Source organism: Moschus berezovskii, chromosome 28 (assembly GCF_049115385.1).
Source record: "Moschus berezovskii isolate FMDL1 chromosome 28, NW_MosBer_1.0, whole genome shotgun sequence".
In the NCBI taxonomy this organism is placed as follows: domain Eukaryota; kingdom Metazoa; phylum Chordata; class Mammalia; order Artiodactyla; family Moschidae; genus Moschus; species Moschus berezovskii.
In genome coordinates, this window is record NC_142487.1 from 8,402,562 (window position 1) to 8,420,590 (window position 18,029).

Genomic DNA, 18,029 nt, shown 5'->3' on the forward strand with positions numbered 1-18,029 from the left:
TGAAGTTAAACACATACATATTTATAATTGTCATATCTTCCTGGCTGATTGATCGCTTTATCATTACATAATTCTCTTCTTTGCCTCTTGCAAGAGTTTTTGACTTGAGCCTACTTTGTCTGCTATTAGCATAGCTACCCCTGTTCTGTTTTGCTCACCATTTACATGAACTATCTCTGTTCGTCCCTTCACTTTTCTTAGCCTGAAATCTCGACTCTCCTGGAATTTAGTGTCACATCCTCACTCTTGCTGTGGTTCCACTTTGACCAAATGCACTTGCCTTGGGTTTGTCCTAATACTTGTTTGGTAATCGGCAGATACAATGAGAGCCAAGGCTTAAAATGTGCAGTGACAACCAGTCCCAGCCCCACTGCAGAGCAACATCCACCGTTCACAGAGCGTGCTGAGTTACCCTTCTCCCCTTCAGAGCAGGCCCTGGAATGAATACAGGTAAAGCACACCTGAGCCGATGCACAGCCTGCAGCCAGGCCCAGCATGCCGAGCCTGAAGCCTGACATGAACCACCCAGGCAGGCCCAGCTCAGATAGGCCCCATTTCAAACCACCTAAAGATCCATCACTGTGCAAATAAGCAGGTGGTGTTTTAAGATGCTCGAGCTTGGGGAGGTTTGTGAGGCAATATTCTTGGTAGCAAGAGCAGACAGATATCACAATCCAAATGGCAGGAAAAGAGGGAAAACTATGAATACATATTTCACACAGAAATGTATGGAAAGTAGCTCAGCCTTGTCAGTGATCAGGGAGATCAAAACTAAAAAACAACAGTGAGACACCAAGTCATGGTAATTCAAGAACTCGGCCATTAGACCTTGGCAAAGCTGAGGAGCACTGCGAACACAGAAATCAATGCAGTGGAAACGTGAAAGTTGATGATGTTCTAGCAAATTCCGTGACCCCAAGACTCCAGCAATTACACTCCATTCGGAGGCAAGTTCAGCAGTGGCCTGCCGCAGGGGCAGGGGCTCTGGGTACAGCAGACCTGGGTATGGCATAAGCCGTCTTGGAGGAGGTCGCCATTAACCCCACCATAGAGCTGCCAGAACTTACACAGGACTGTGGAAACAGACTCTTGGAGGGCACCGTGTGTGCATCAGGACCCAGGAGAAAGGAGCAGTGACCCACAAGAGACTGAACCAGACTTGCCCATGAGTGTCTTGAGACCATCCCCAAGAAAAACAAATGCAAAAAGGCAAAACGGTTGTCTGAGGAGTCCTTACAAAAAGCTGAGAAAAGAAGAGAAGTGAAAGGCAAAGGAGAAAAGGAAAGAATTTGAATCCCATTTGAATGCAGAGTTCCAAAGAATAGCAAGGAGAGATAAGAAAACCTTCCTCAATGATCAACGCAAAGAAATACAGGAAAACAATAAAATGGGAAAGACTAGAGATCTCTTCAAGAAGACTAGAGATACCAAGGGAACATTTCATGCAAAGATGGGCACAATAAAGGACAGAAATGGTATGGACCTAAAAGAAGCAGAAAATATTAAGAAGCCATGGCAAGAATACACAGAATTATGCAAAAAAAGATCTTCATGACCCAGATAACCACAATGGTGTGATCGCTCATCTAGAGCCAGACACCCTGGAATGTAAAGTCAAGTGGGCCTTAGGAAACATCACTATGAACAAAGCTAGTGGAGGTGATGGAATTCCAGTTAAGCTATTTCAAATCCTAAAAGATGATGCTATGAAAGTGCTGCACTCAATATGCCAGCAGATTTGGAAAACTCAGCAATGACCACAGGACTGGAAAAGGTCAGTTTTCATTCCAATCCCAAAGAAAGGCAATGACAAAGAATGCTCAAATTATCGCACAATTGCACTCATCTCACATGCTAGTAAAGTAATGCTCAAAATTCTCCAAGCCAGCTTCAGCAATATGTGAACCATGAACGTCCAGATGTTCAAGCTGGTTTTAGAAAAGGCAGAGGAACCAGAGATCAAATTGCCAACATCTGCTGGATCATCAAAAAAGTAAGAGAGTTCCAGAAAAACATCTACTTCTGCTTTATTGACTACACCAAAGCCTTTGACTGTGTGGATCACAATAAACTGTGGAAAATTCTTAAAGAGATGGGAACACCAGACCATCTTACCTGCCTCCTGAGCAACCTATATGCAGGTCAAGAAGCAACAGTTAGAACTGGACATGGAACAACAAGACTAGTTCTAAATCATGAAAGGAGTATGTCAAGGCTGCATATTGTCACACTGCTTATTTAACTTATATGCAGAGGACATCATGCTAAATGCTGGGCTGGATGAAGCACAAGCTGGAATCAAGATTGCTGGGAGAAATATCAATAACCTCAGATTACATCACTCTTATGGCAGAAAGCAAAGAATAACTAAAGAGCCTCTTGATGAAAGTGAAAGAAGAGAGTGAAAAAGTTGGCTTAAAACTCAACATTCAGAGGGCTAAGATCATGGCATGCGGTCCCATCACTTCATGACAAATAGATGGGGAAACAGTGGAAACAGTGACACTTTCTTTTTTGGGGCTCCAAAATCACTACACATGGTGACTGCAGCTATGAAATGAAGACATTTGCTCTTTGGAAGAAAAGTTATGACCAGCCTAGACTGCATATTAAAAAGCAGAGACATTACTTTGTCAACAAAGGTCCTTCTAGTCAAATGGTTTTTCCAGTAGTCATGTATGGATGTGAGAGTTGGACCATAAAGAAAGCTGAGCACCGAAGAATTGATGCTTTTGAACTGTGGTGTTGGAGAAGACTCTTAAGAGTCCCATGGACTGCAAGGAGATCCAACCAGTCCACCCTAAAGGAAATTAATCCTGAATATTCACTGAAAGGACTGATGCTGAAGCTGAAACTCCAATACTTTGGCAACCTGATTTGAAGAACTGACTCACTGGAAAAGACCCTGATGCTGGGAAAGACTGAAGGTGGGAGGAGAAGGGGATGACAGAGGATGAGATGGCTGGATGGCATCAGCGACTCGATGGACATGAGTTTGAGTAAGCTCCGGAGTTGGTGATGGACTGGGAAGCCTGGCCTGCTGCAGTCCACGGGGTTGCAAAGAGTCAGATGTGACTGAGTGACTGAACTGAACTGAGGAGGCAAGTTCGTATTAATGGACCAGGGGTGGCGTGGAACTGGGAACAATTCAAATATCTACAAGAATCTGAAAAGCTAACTGTGTTACAGTCACATAATATAATGTTACATAGTGAAGATGAAACAACTGCAACTACATTTATAAGAACAAAAATATGAGCAATAATATTGAATGAACAAAGGAAACCAGAAGCCTGTCTACATTTTTAATGTAAAACCATCCAAAAGCACTCAATATGTGCCTTAGAGATATATTCTTAAGTGGGAAATTACTTTGAAGAAGAAAAGAAGTGATAAACGTAAAATTCAGCATAGCAGTTGACAGGAAAACAAACATTATCATAATGTTTTCATTAAGTCGATGTTGGCTTTGTGTTTCTTTTTCTGCTAGGCTTTATAACTTACTTATAAAATTTATTGTTTTGTATCTCTAAAACCTTAAAGGGTTTTTCTAGACATGTGAAGTGGTTACCTTAGTCATCCAAAATAAGGAAAGAAAAACTGAGGAAGAAGAATAAACACCATATTCTTTCTTAATCAAACAGTCCATTTTCCCTGTGTCTAAATCCCTTTCCTCTTACACATGGGGTGGGGCTGCTGCTGCTGAGTCACTCCAGTCGTGTCCGACTCTGTGTGACCCCATAGACGGAAGCCCACCAGGCCCCCCCATCCCTGGGATTCTCCAGACAAGAACACTGGAGTGGGTTGCCATTTCCTTCTCCAATGTGTGAAAGTGAAAAGTGAAAGTGAGGTCACTCAGTCGTGTCCGACCCTTAGCGACCCCACGGACTGCAGCCCACCAGGCTCCTCCATCCATGGGATTTTCTAGGCAAGAGTACTGGAGTGGGGTGCCATTGCCTTGAGCTCCCTAAACCCTTTCTGAGCATGTGTGATGTGCGTTAGCAAGAGGCAGGTGGACCGGGAGCCCTGGATACTCTGCCAGCCTCCAATCCCTCAGCCCTTGAGGAAGGAGGAGTCTGTGAACCAGGCATCAGCCTTCTTCATGCTCCTTGAGGGGCATAGGGTAGATGCTGAACCCAGCATCTCTGCCTCCATGGAGTCAAGTCTGAGCAGGGACAGAAGATGCAGATGCAAATCACTCATTAGAGAAACTCAGTCTGATTCTCTTAAGCAAAAAAGTATTTGCTGGAAGAATATCCAGGGCTCAGAGATTTAATATCTATGGCAAGATCAAAAACACACACACACAAGGAAATGCATATTAAAAATAAACATCCTGTCACAACACAAATGAGGCTGGCAAAGGTTAGTCTTGTCAAGTGTCAGAGATGGCAGGAAGCAGCAGGAACCATTACAGGTCACTGAACTGTAACCTGGTACAACCACCAGTTAGCTTCAGCTGTTTCTAGATGTATAGAGACACTTGCATGTGTGCAAATGAAACACATTTATTCTGATACTGTTTATAATATGAAAAAATTGGTCATACCCCCAAATACGCATCAAGGAATGGACAAAGAAATTGAAATATATTCAAAACTGGAATGTAATTTGGCATTTAACAAATGAGCTGGAGTGATATACATTCTATCATAGATAAATCTCTAAAATACACCTGGACAAAAAAGATCAAGTTGCAGGATGCCACAGATCATGTATATGATGGCTGCTGACATAACATCAACATCTAAGAAGATACAAAACATGGCAGAGAATGACACAAACTACAGCATCATAGTTTTGTCTCAGGACTGCTGGAAATAAACAAGTCTGGGGACAGGAGGCTTCAGCTGTAATTATAATGTTTCCTTTTTTTTTTTTTCAAAAAAGGGAAGCAATGGGGCTGCCCTAGCAGTCCAGAGGTTAAGACTTCTCTTTACAGTGTTGCGGGGAGCTGGGGGTCCACATTCCCTCCCAGGTCACGAAACTAGGATCCCTCATGCTTTGTGGCCAAAAAAAAAAAAAAACCAATGCCAAATAGAGGACAGAGGAGCCTGGCGGGCTACAGTCGAGGTCACAAAGAGTCGGACATGACTGACCAACTAACATTTCACTTTTCCCCTATGATTATTAAATCTGAATGGCTAGCATAGAGCTATTCATTTCCTTACTCTATATACTTCAGTGCAAATGTGAAATATTTATAATAAAAATGAAACCTTCAAGGGTACTTTCATAGGAGGAATTTTCTGTGTCCCCATAGTTCTGTGAGGGTTTCATTACCCGTGAATGCTATCATCCAATAACAAAGTTACACGCTCCCTCAATATCAGCCTCAAACAACATCAGGGACACACAACAAACCACAGACACCATCATCCCAGCAGACCCTATTTATCCAGGCAGCCCTTCCTATGTGCCAAGCCTGCGGGGCAGCCTCTCAACAGCCCTTCCAGAGGTAATGAGCCCCAGGTGACACAGCCAGTCAGAGCACAGCTAGAACTTGTCTTACTCCAAAAGTTTACACCTTAATGAATGGCTCCATTTCCAAAATCTTGTTGCTGCTGACTCTGGCTACACCATGGAGGCAAAGCATGTGTTTAAAGCAAAGGAGTAACATTAACATCTATAATGGGAAAACGTGTAAATGACTTGCCTAAGCTCTTGTGTCTGGCTGATAGCACAGCCAGGACGAGAATCCAAGATCTGGGCAACAGACCGCTTCACATCTTAGCAAGGAGAACAGGCTACACTCGTTACGACAGTTTTTCCAGCAAATGCCACTTTGGAGCCCTGCCCAGATCAAATTTCTGATGTCACAACACTGAGCACTGTTCGAAATAAGCCTCCTTCTAGGGGTGGCCTTAACACATTGGCACTCACATCACGACAACTGGTACAGCTGCCTGAAACTACATGCCACATTAAATGACAGGAACATACATTATTAGCAGAAGTAAATCAAACTGTTTTGTTACTAGTGCATGTCTCTATGACAAGCATTTTGAGATTGGACTGGGTATTTGTGAATTCTAGTCATCGGAATTTTCATCGGGCAAATTAAAACCCGGTACTACAGAAACTTCCTCTAATCTGATACAGTGAACAGGAGGGAGTCAGTCAACAGCAGCAGGCCCGTCATCCGATCAAGGTTCTGGGTCTGATGCTCCTGCACAAAGACTAGGACATCACACCCTATCCACATGGACCAGACTGCAGAGCTCCATGGAAAACAATACTATGTTTGGGACATGTTTTTTTTTTTAACTCAAGTGTAACAGACACACAGAAAAATGCATAAAAGATAAGAGTGCGGCTCAATACATTTTCACACACTTGACACATGTAACTAGCACCCGAATCAAGAAACAGAATGTTACAAGCACGTCCCCTTACAGTCACTAACCCCCGCGCCAGGATGATCTCAAGGGTCATCCTGACTTTCTACACAATGCACTACTTCTGTCTCTTTTATATTCTATACACGTGGACTTACACAGTACACCTTGTTCTGGGCTTCCCTGGTGGCTCAGATGGTAAAGGATCTGCCTGCAATACAGGAGACCCAGGTTCAATCCCTGGATTGAGAAGATCCCCTGGAGAAGGGAATGGCAATCCACTCTAGTATTCTTGCCTGAAGAATTCCATTGACAGAGGGACCTGGTGGCTACAGTCCATGGCATCACAAAGAATTGGACAGGACTGAGCGACTAACACTTTCACTTTCTTACCATGGCATCTGTGACATTTCTCTGGACTGTCACATGGAGCTGCAGACAGGTCACTCTCATCGCTGAAGAGTATGCAGGCTGGGTCACAACGTATTTGTTTCTGACCAGCATCTGGGTAATCTCCAGGCGTGGGGTGCTACAGACAGTGGTCTTGAACATTCCCCAACACATCTCCAGGGCACATTTCTGGTAGCAATTGCTGGGTCATTCTTGCAGGCATTACTTTCCTATTCTAACAAATCACCACAAATGCAGGCCCTTAAAACAACACAAATTTATTATACAGTCACGGAGGTCAGAAATCCTAGACACATTCTGAGAGGCTAAAATGAAGGTGTCGACAGGGCTTTGTTCTATTCCAGAGGCTCCAGGGAAGAATCCTTTTTTGTGTTTTTTCCCAGGTTTTAGGGAACCGCCCACCTGCCTTGACTTGAAGCCCTCCCTCTACCTTCAGAGCCAGCAGTGGCGGAGGAGCCTGGTGGGCTACAGTCCATAGGGTCAGAGAGTCAGACACGACTTGAAACGACTTAGCAGGCATGCACGCACGTCCTCGACCCAGAGATGCAGAGAGCTCAAATCAGTGACAGCAAACCTCCTCCATAGCAACACCTCAACCACCCGGGGTCACCCCCAGAATTCACATGAAACTCTCCCTGGAGGTGGGCTCACAGACTAAAGCTAACAGAACACACAAGGAAACACATGAGCACACGCAAAAACAACAAACAACAAAAAATGAACACCCCGGAAGTCTTCATAACAGGAAAATCCTAGGAGGATATAAAAATAAGAATGTACAAATTCTTAAATAAAAACAGATTCTCTAAGACAAGAATAGAACATTGCTCATTTTTTTTTTAAAGAAGATTTGATAAAAGAAAATCTAGAAACAAAATACATAATATGGTAAGAAAATCTCTGTGGATAGACATAAAGTGAAAGTGAAAGTCACTCAGTCCCGTCCGACTCTTTGCGACCCCATGGACTATACAGTCCATGGAATTCTCCAGGCCAGAATACTGGAGTGGGTAGCCTTTCCCTTCTCCAGGGGATCTTCCCAACCCAGGGATCGAACCCAGGTCTCCCACATTGCAGGCGGATTCTTTACCAGCTGAGCCACAAGGGAAGCCCAGGATAGAAATAAGCATACTTTTTAAAAGTGAAAACTGGAATCCAGAGCTAAAACAATCACCCGATATAGGAAAACAAGTGCTAAAAAGTATAAAAGAGAAGAGATATAAAGGATAATTTAAGAGGCACCAACATACATCAAAAAGGATACCCAGAAGGAGGGACTAAGAAAAAGAAACTAGAGACAAAGAGTTTGAAATGCAAGATCCAGCACAGTTGCTGGTCTCTGGGAGTCGGAAGTTCAGCAGAAAAGTACAGCTGGGGCTGAAAGGACATCGGGCACCCCTGGATCCCGGGGAGTACTCTTCCAAGGTTGACCCTCTGCCTCCCTCAGGTGCCATCAGCTTGTCTCACTCTTCATACTTGGTCAATATGATTTTGAAGTGGGAAAGTTACTTTGCCCTACAAGCCTGATAGAGTCAGAGCTGAGGGTAGAGATCTAGTTCTAGGTTCAGCACTCTAGTTTTTACTTTCCCTTCTTGCTCAGATAAGCCAAATGTTTTGCACACGTTGAGACCACTGGGCTTCTGCTTAAGAGTGCCAGTAAGAGAATCACTGGTTTGGCCAGCCCAACATCCTCCTCCTCCTTTGTCCAGCTTCTTGATCTTTATCTGAGAGAGCCTCATTCCAAGGCCACACAGTTCCAGGGTAGGCAATAATCCTGAAAAAGCCAATTCAATTAAACCCTCCTGGCCACGGTAAGCATTTCAAGGACAGATACACAAACTAAGAAAAATTAATGAGATTTGATTGCAGGACTCTGATGGGAAATCCTGGGCAGATATATTTGATAATCTTCTGAGATTCTCAAAATTAGCAAAAGTAAGTCTGGCGCTGCAGAGGCCACCAAGAGCTTCACTGAGACCAAAGCCAACAACTGCTGTTGTTCAGTTGCTCAATCGTGTCTAATTCTTTTCAACCCCATGGACTGCAGCACTCCAGGGTTCCCTGTCCTTCACTAACTCCTAGAGTTTGTTTAAACTCATGTCCATTGAGTCGGTGATGTCATCCCACCATCTCATCCTCTGTCGTCCCCTTCTCCTCCTGCCCTCAATCTTTCCCAGCATCAGGGTCTTTTCCCATGAGTTGGCTCTTCACATCAGGTGGCCAAAGTACTGGAGCCTCAATTTCAGCATCAGTCCTTTCAATAAATACTCAGGGTTGATTTCCTTTAGGATTGACTGGTTGGATCTCCTTACTGTCCAAGGGACTCTCAAGAGTCTTCTGTGGCGCCACAGTTCGAAAGCATCAGTTCTTCAGGGCTCAGCCTTCATTATGGTCCAATTCATCCATCGTACATGACTACTGGAAAAACCATAGCTTTGACTAGACGGACCTTTGTCAGCAAAGTAATGTTTCTGCTCCCTGGTGGCTCAGACAGTAAAGAATCTGCCTGTAACGCAGGAGACCTGGGTTCAATCCCTGGGTCGGGGGGTTACCATAGAGAAGGGAATGACAACCCACTCCAGTATTCTTGCCTGGAGAACTCCAGGGACAGAAGAGCCTGGTGGGCTACAATCCATGGGGTCACAAAGAGTTGGACACAACTGAGGGACTTTCACTCACTAGGTCTGTCATAGCTTTTCTTCTGAAGAGCCCAGAGAGGAAGGCAAAATCCAGTGCTGAGAGTGAAGAGCCCCTGAATCTAACCATATCCAATCCAACACCACACCAAGACTGCTTAGTTTTATGAGCTAATAAAAGTCCCTTTTCTGCCAATGCCAGATGGAGTTGGATTTCTGTCATTTGCAACTGAAAGAGTCAAAAATAATAAAAATGTTAGAAGCAAGGAAGCAGCACTGGCAGCAGCAACAGAAAGTGGACAGCTGCTCCCTAAACAGCTCCCCAGTTTAAAACACTGGGAAAGATTTGGATTGCAACCCCAACATTCCTCCAACTCATTAATCATATTGTATGCTCTGAATTCAGTCTGGGTTTTATAAAGTCTTACAGCTCTTCCAACTACCTTCAAAAACATCACAAAATTATAAATGATGACTTCAGAACAAAATTATTTTTATTTCATTATTTGGGACTTCAGAAAATATGACATTTTTAATTTTAGGGAAATTAAGAGATGACACAAAATAAAAGTATTGATTAAAGTTTAAAAGATTGGGAATCAATAGTAATGATAATGAGTGGGTTTGGGAGGTGCAGAGGCAATAGTCAGTGAGACATGGGACACAGGCTGACACATGGAAAACACAGAACGATGACTGCGTCACAAGAGAGTTATCAGAGGTGGACACCGGGGTGATCAAGCTTTAGAAAAGCCCAGTCCAACTCACTAAGCTAATATCCTCTTTTTTGAATATATATAGTAGTAATAAATAATTTTAAAAATATGCTAAAATAAGAATCGAAGAATCCTTTCAATAAAATACAAATTCTTAGTGCTGAGAAAACATTATCTAACTCTCTGCTTTGGCATTTTTTCCCTTTCCACTGGCCCTTAAAACAGTGGTGTGGATGTACTAAGTTGCTCAGTTGTGTTGACTCTTTGCGATCCCATAACTGTAGCCCACCAGGCTCCTCTGTCCATGAGGTTCTCCAGGCAAGAGTGCTGGAGTGGGTTGTCATCTCCTTCTCCAGGGGAACTTCCCAACCCAGGGACTGAACCCATATCTCTTGGGTCTCCTGTATTACTGACAGGTGGATTCTTTACCCGGGAAGCCAATAAAACAGCAGAGTAGCTTACGGTCAATGTGTCTTATCTGAGATGAAATGCAGTCGTTTCCACAAAGAAGTCATACAGAGCAAGTCTACTTTCTAATCAGTTGAAAGCATGGCTTGTTCTGGGGTAAGGAATTTTGTGATCACCAAAAAGATATGAGCTGATTTCCTTATGATGTTGCTTGTGTAATTTTACCCTGTTGACATGGGTCTTTGTATCGCTGATCTGCCAAATTTGTACCTGGGGTTAAATAAGACCATTTCATTTGTTTCTGAAATGCCCTCTTTGAATATGGTCAAAATCACTGAAAGGAAAATAAAATCTCAACAGCACTACAAAAAGCATCTACTAATTCTTCTTCTGAACCACTGAGGTTTTACCTTTGTCTCTCCACAGTTATCTTGCTAAGGTACCGAGGTTCTCAGAAATCAATTGCTCTCTTGGAGACAAAAATAATATGTTCCCACAGCACACTAATTATATAGGTATTAGAGTTTCTTGACTGCTCCAAAATCAATAGGAGCTTACAAACCAAAACAATGCATGTTTCTTTATTCTTTTGAAATGCCTTAAAAATCCTCTATCAAACTTGACTTATACTTCCAAAGGCCATATGTAGTCAATCTTTAATTTAATCTATATCTATTACTTAATGCATTCACTTACAACAGTCCATTCCACAAATAGGTGCTCAATCAATGTTAAATATTATTTGTTCAAATGTGTTGAGAACCTATTACGACAAAAACAAGTTATCTCACATTAGCTAAGAAAACTTCTGAATGGCATGCTCCAGCTTCTGATCTGGAAAAATAGAGTGGCAGATAAAATTAATATTAATTCTATTGTGACCATGTGTCATCTGTAGCTCCCTAACATCTGGGCAAAAATAGATGTTTTTCTGGAACTCTCTTGCTTTTTCCATGATCCAGCGGATGTTGGCAATTTGATCTCTGGTTCCTCTGCCTTTTCTAAAACCAGCTTGAACAGCTGGAAGTTCACGGTTCACGTGTTGCTGAAGCCTGACTTGGAGAATTTTGAGCATGACTTTACTAGCGTGTGAGATGAGTGCAATTGTGTGGTAGTTTGAGCATTCTTTGGCATTGCCTTTCTTTGGGATTGGAATGAAAACTGAGCTTTTCCAGTCCTGTGGCCAATGCTGAGTTTTCCAAATTTGTTGGCATATTGAGTGCACCACTTTCACAGCATCATCTTTCAGGATTTGAAATAGCTCAACTGGAATTCCATCACCCCCACTAGCTTTGTTCATAGTGATGTTTTCTAAGGCTCACTTGAGTTCAGATTTCAGGATGTCTGGCTCTAGGTGAGTGATCACACCATCATGATTATCTGGGTCGTGAAGATCTTTTTTGTACAGTTCTTCTGTATATTCTTGCCACCTCTTCTTAATATCTTCTGCTTCTGTTAGGTCCATACCATTTCTGTCCTTTATCGAGCCCATCTTTGCATGAAATGTTCCCTTGGTATCTCTAATATTCTTGAAGAGATCTCTAGTCTTTCCCATTCTCTTGTTTTCCTCTATTTCTTTGCATTGATAGCTGAGGAAGGCTTTCTTATCTCTTTTTGCTATGCTTTGGAACTCTGCATTCAGAAGCTTATATCTTTCCTTTTCTCCTTTGCTTTTTGCTTCTCTTCTTTTCACAGCTATTTGTAAGGCCTCCTCAGACAGCCATTTTGTTTTTTTGCATTTCTTTTCCATGGAGATGGTCTTGATCCCTGTCTCCTGCACAATGTCACAAACCTCCATCCATAGTTCATCAGACACTCTGTCTATCAGATCTAGTCCCTTAAATCTATTTCTCACTTCCATGGTATATCATAAGGGATTTGATTTAGGTTATACCTGAATTACTATGCCAAAGCCTTTGACTGTGTGGATCACAATAAACTGTGGAAAATTCTGAAAGAGATGGGAATACCAGGCCACCTGACCTGCCTCTTAAGAAACCTATATGCTGGTCAGGAAGCAACAGTTAGAACTGGACATGGAACAACAGACTGGTTCCAAATAGGAAAAGGTGTATGTCAAGACTGTATATTGTCACCCTGCTTATTTAACTTATATGCAGAGTACATCATGAGAAATGCTGGGCTGGAGGAGGCACAAGCTGGAATCAAGATTGCCAGGAGAAATATCAATAACCTCAGATATGTAGTGGAGAAGGAAATGGCAACCCACTCCAGTATTCTTGCCTGGAGAATCACAGGGACTGGTGAGCCTGGTGGGCTGCCGTCTGTGGGGTCATACAGAGTTGGACACGACTGAAGCGACTTAGCAGCAGCAGCAGGAGCAGCAGATATGTACATGACACCACTCTTATGGCAGAAAGTGAAGAAGAACTAAAAAGCCTCTTGATGAAAGTGAAAGAGGAGAGTGAAAAGGTTGGCTTGAAGCTCAACATTCAGAAAATGAAGATCATGGCATCCGGTCCCATCACTTCATGGGAAATAGATGGAAAAACAGTGGAAACAGTGTCAGACTTTATTTTTCTGGGCTCCAAAATCACTGCAGATGCTGATTACAGCCAGGAAATTAAAAGACGCTTACTCCTTGAAAGGAAAGTTATGACCAACCTAGATAGCATATTAAAAAGCAGAGGCATTACTTTGCCAAAAAAGGTCCGTCTATTCAAGGCTATGGTTTTTCCAGTGGTCATGTATAGATGTGAGAGTTGGACTGTGAAGAAAGCTGATTGCCGAAGAATTGATGCTTTTGAACTGTGGTGCTGGAGAAGACTTTTGAGAGTCCCTTGGACTGCAAGGAGATCCAACCAGTCCATTCTAAAGGAGATCAATCCTGGGTGTTCATTGGAAGGACTGATGTTAAGCTGAAACTCCAATACTTTGGCCACCTCATGTGACGAGTTGACTCACTGGAAAAGACTCTGATGCTGGGAGGGATTGGGGGCGGGAGGAGATGGGGACGACAGAGAATGAGACGGCTGGATGGCATCACCAGCTCGATGGACATGAGTTTGAGTGTACTCTGGGAGTTGGTGATGGACAAGGAGGCCTGGCGTGCTGTGATTCACGGGGTCGCAGAGAGTTGGACACGACTGAGCGACTGGACTGAGTTGAACTGCACTGCACATCTGGGCAGCCTTCCACACTGTGAGCCCTTCCCTCCCCGGGGCAGAGGCCGGAAAGTCTTGAACCGCAGACTCCCCTGAAAGCAGGATACAGTCAGTGGCCCTGCTCCTGCCGGTAAATGCCCAGGAGAGCTGCGTGACGGACAATGAGATTCTTCCATCTGTTCACTTGCTTCCCTGTGTGCTGAAGAATTAAAGAAAAGGAGATCTAGTTACCAGCTTCAAAGCTGGAAGATACTGAAAACAGACTTCCTTCAGGGAGTACTTTGTCAAAATTATTCTCTTTCTTACATTTCATTTTCTCTTAAATACTTCCTGTGGCCTCCTAGAATAAACCAAAAAGTAAAAGAGAAAACAAAATCACAGTGGTGGTCCAGTGGTTAAGACTCCAAGCTTTCATTGCCAAAAGCACAGGTTTGATCCCTAGTTGAAGAACCAAGATCCCCTCAAGTTGTGTAGTGCAGCTAAAAAAAAAAAATCAAAGTTCATCAATATACTCAACTAAAGCATGTAAGTTATAACTTACTACAAATATAACTTAATGCAGTTTCTTTTCAAACAGTCACATTCTGTTTTACATGCTTCCTACATTTCTGCCTCTAATAAACACATACCTGAAAAATCAGGACAGGACAGACACTGGCCTGTTGCCATGGACATACTCGCAGTATGATACAAGTCATCAAGAGTGACTGTTCACGAGCAAGCTCTGAAAAGAACATGATTAGAGCAAAAACACAACATGTATTTGTTTGCTGTTAATCACATATGTCTCCGGGAGATGGTGAGGGACAGGGAAGCCTGGTGTGCTATAGTTCATGGGGTTGCAGAGTCAGATGTGACTCGGTGACTGAACAGCAATCACATATGTATTCCATTCATTATTTTCAATCAGCAAAACTACAGAATATGTTATGCATGATGAGGCAAGAATTCTATGGACTTCAGTTAAGCAGATGTGATAAAATAAAAGGTATAGAAGTACAAGTTAAAAGGTATAGAAATACAAGTCATACGGGTTTCTTAAAATGAATTTTGTCAAAAACACTACACAAATTTCTCAAGATACTTTCAATAAATTAACTCTTGATTCACTAGACATGATTTCAGTAGTACTATGATTAGGCAAGGATATTGCAGGGGGGCGTCTTTTAGCCTGAAAGCCAAAATGCTGAGTAACAAAAACCACCTTCCATCTTGTCCACAGAGAACCTAAGACTCGAGTGAAATAGATGCTACGGTAAGTTTATCAGCTAGGAGCACTCCACCAGCTAGAAGTAACTATCTGAATGCCAAAGGTCTGCAAAACGGAATAGTTCTAAAGAATTACCATTTGATTACATTCAAGAACACAGGACTAGATTTAATGAATTAATCTCAATGACTTAAAAATCTGGCAATTGCATGCAAGTCCATTTCCTGCAAAATTAAAGTCTATCAACGTACATCATTTTTGATTAAGCAGTGAGCTGTGCGTGAGTGCTAAGTTGCTTCAGTCACGTCCAACTCTGTGCAACCCCATGGACTGTAACCTGCCAGGCTCCTCTGTCCATGGGGTTCTCCAGGCAAGAATACTGGAGTGGGGTGCCATATCCTTCTACAGGGGATCTTCCTGACTCAGGGATTGAATCCAGGTCTCTTATGCATCCTGCAATGACAGTCGGGTTCTTTACCACGAGTGCTACCTGGGAAGCCCCAGGCAAAGATGAACTTTATCATGCCCATATTAACCTAATTTGAATTACTGTTCTTAATCCAAATTCATGAAGATCACAATGGTAAGCCCTTACCCTGGAACTATGCGTATGCAAAGTAATTGACGAGCATTTGTTGTTCATCACAAGGGAGGTGGCCTCACCCACTTTACCTGATGAAGGCCCTGTGAGTAAGTAGCAGGTGGGGCCCTCCAGAGCCCCCCCACTGTCCTGTAGCTGGCTCACAGCCTGCAGAAAGCACTGATTCTACATCACCCTCATGCCATCTGCTCCAAGCTCTCCTTCCAGTTACTAATAAAAGCCACAGGAGCCATCTGGATTTTCTTGTCTATATATTTTAAATCCAATATGGTTTTGCATTTGTATAGGACCTGGTGCGAGATGACATTAAAACTCCAAAGGCAGCCTCGGATAAGGCAGAGGATGCTTCCCCACGCTCAGGAGGAAGCCACGGGCCCACCCAGAAGAGGAGACGGGAACCAAGGTAGCACAGACCAGCCTTCTTCCAACCCCACATGCCCTACGTCAGTGTCTGTCTATGTATCCTTGCATACAGACCATTTATCTGATTTTCTAGGTCAATCTAAACAGATATTACTTTTGCTGTAGCCCATTCAAAGCACTAATCGCTTATCATACCAGTTCCCACTTGAAACTTCATTTTAGCTTCAGTTCAGTTCAGTTCAGTTGCTCAGTTGCATCTGACTCTTTGCGACCCCATGAATCACAGTACGCCAGGCCTCCCTGTCCACCACCAACTCCCAGAGTTCACTCAAACTCATGTCCCTTGAGTCGGTGATGCCATCCAGCCAACTCATTCTCTGTCGTCCCCTTCTCCTCCTGCCCCCAATCCCTCCCAGCATCAGAGTCTTTTCCAATGAGTCAACTCTTCGCATGAGGTGGCCAAAGTATTGGAGTTTCAGCTTTAGCATCAGTCCCTCCAATGAACACCCAGGACTGATCTCCTTTACAATGGACTAGCTGGATCTCCTTGCCATCCAAAGGACTCTCAAGAGTCTTCTCCGACACCACAGTTCAAAAGCATCAACTCTTCAGCAATCAACTTTCTTCACATTAAGTCTACCCAAAAAATTGTAATTAAGAAACAACATTTATCTTAAACGCAAATGGTGATGACAAGCTGGAGTCTTTTACACCACTTCGTATCTGGTTACTTTCTCACCAAACCTCTGAACATTATGTGCAATTTCTAAGTCTGTATGGAGTGGAACTTCGTAAGATAGAATTTAGCATGAGAAGGCAATGGCAAGCCACTCCAGTACTCTTGCTTAGAAAATTGCATGGACAGAGGAGCCTGGTGAGCTGCAGTCCATGGGGTCGCTACTAGTCGGACACGACTGAGTGACTTCACTTTCACTTTTCACTTTCACACATTGGAGAAGGAAATGGCAACCCACTCCAGTGTTCTTGCCTGGAGAATCCCAGGGATGGCGGAGCCTGGTCGGCTGCGTCTATGGGGTCGCACAGAGTTGGACACGACTGAAGCGACTTAGCAGCAGCAGCAGCACTAAACAAAATAACCTCAAGAGTGAAATGCCTTCTTTCCATCCCGCAGCTTGTTTTACTTTAGTATCTTGTCTGTTAAACCATCTACTCCCACCACCCTCAACCTAAGAACTATTCTAATTCTGAGTGGTGAAGGCTTAAGAGGAAAAACAAGAGATTGGCCTTCTAATATGAATGCAGGAGTCCTCCGGATGCTGATTGCCTGATTGTAAGTTGCCTTGATCAAAATGCTACCTACACATTAGCAACTGTGAAAATTCCCTTCAACTATTGGGCTCCAATTATCATAATCAGATCTTTTGGAAAAAAATAAAAAAAGCATTAAAGTCACAGCACACGCACATGGACAGAGATGCAGGGTTCTCTGGTGACCAGAAGGCTATACCAGCTGCTAAGCGCCACAGGTAGTGTAAGACGTAGTCGTCAGGATAGACTGACTTGCATCATCCGTTAGCAGCTTCATCCTTTCAGCGACTCTGTTCAGTGCTGCCAAGTTCAAGGCAGAATCTCTGCTCATGTGAAGACAAAAAACTGCAGCCACTAAAGAATGTCCTCAAGGAGTCCCAGGTGGGTAAAGACAGAGCAGGACAGACTTCACAGAGGGTGTCTGTCCTTACCTGCCTTCCCCCCACCCCACTTCAAGGTGGAAACATGACTCTCACTGTAAATTATACAGTTTAACTGAAGGCAGGGACCTCACTGCTCTGGAAGTTGTGACCTCATTTGTCGGATAAAATGGGTTAGACCACCTAGAAGATGATCGAGGCAAGCTCTGCTAGGTTTAATTTACACTTCTATAACTCCACCCTGGGCAATCTTTTGAATTGTCCACATCAGCCGATTGTGTAAAGAAGGTCTGCCAAGCTGACAAGGCTCCAGAGCGGAATCCCAACCTAAGAGACGTCTGGCTCACCTCCATGAGTGTTGGAAAAGCAGTCCCGGGAGGAGGAGAGCTCCGGTGAGGGATCAGAAGTCCCAGTCCTGACTCTACAGCTCCTCCATACTGTCATCTTCAGCAGGACACCCACACACTCTATAAAATTTAACCATGAAAGTAAAAGTGTTAGTCGCTCAGTCATGTTCGACTCTTTGCAACCCCATGGACTACAGCCCGACAGACTCCTCTGGGATTCTCTAA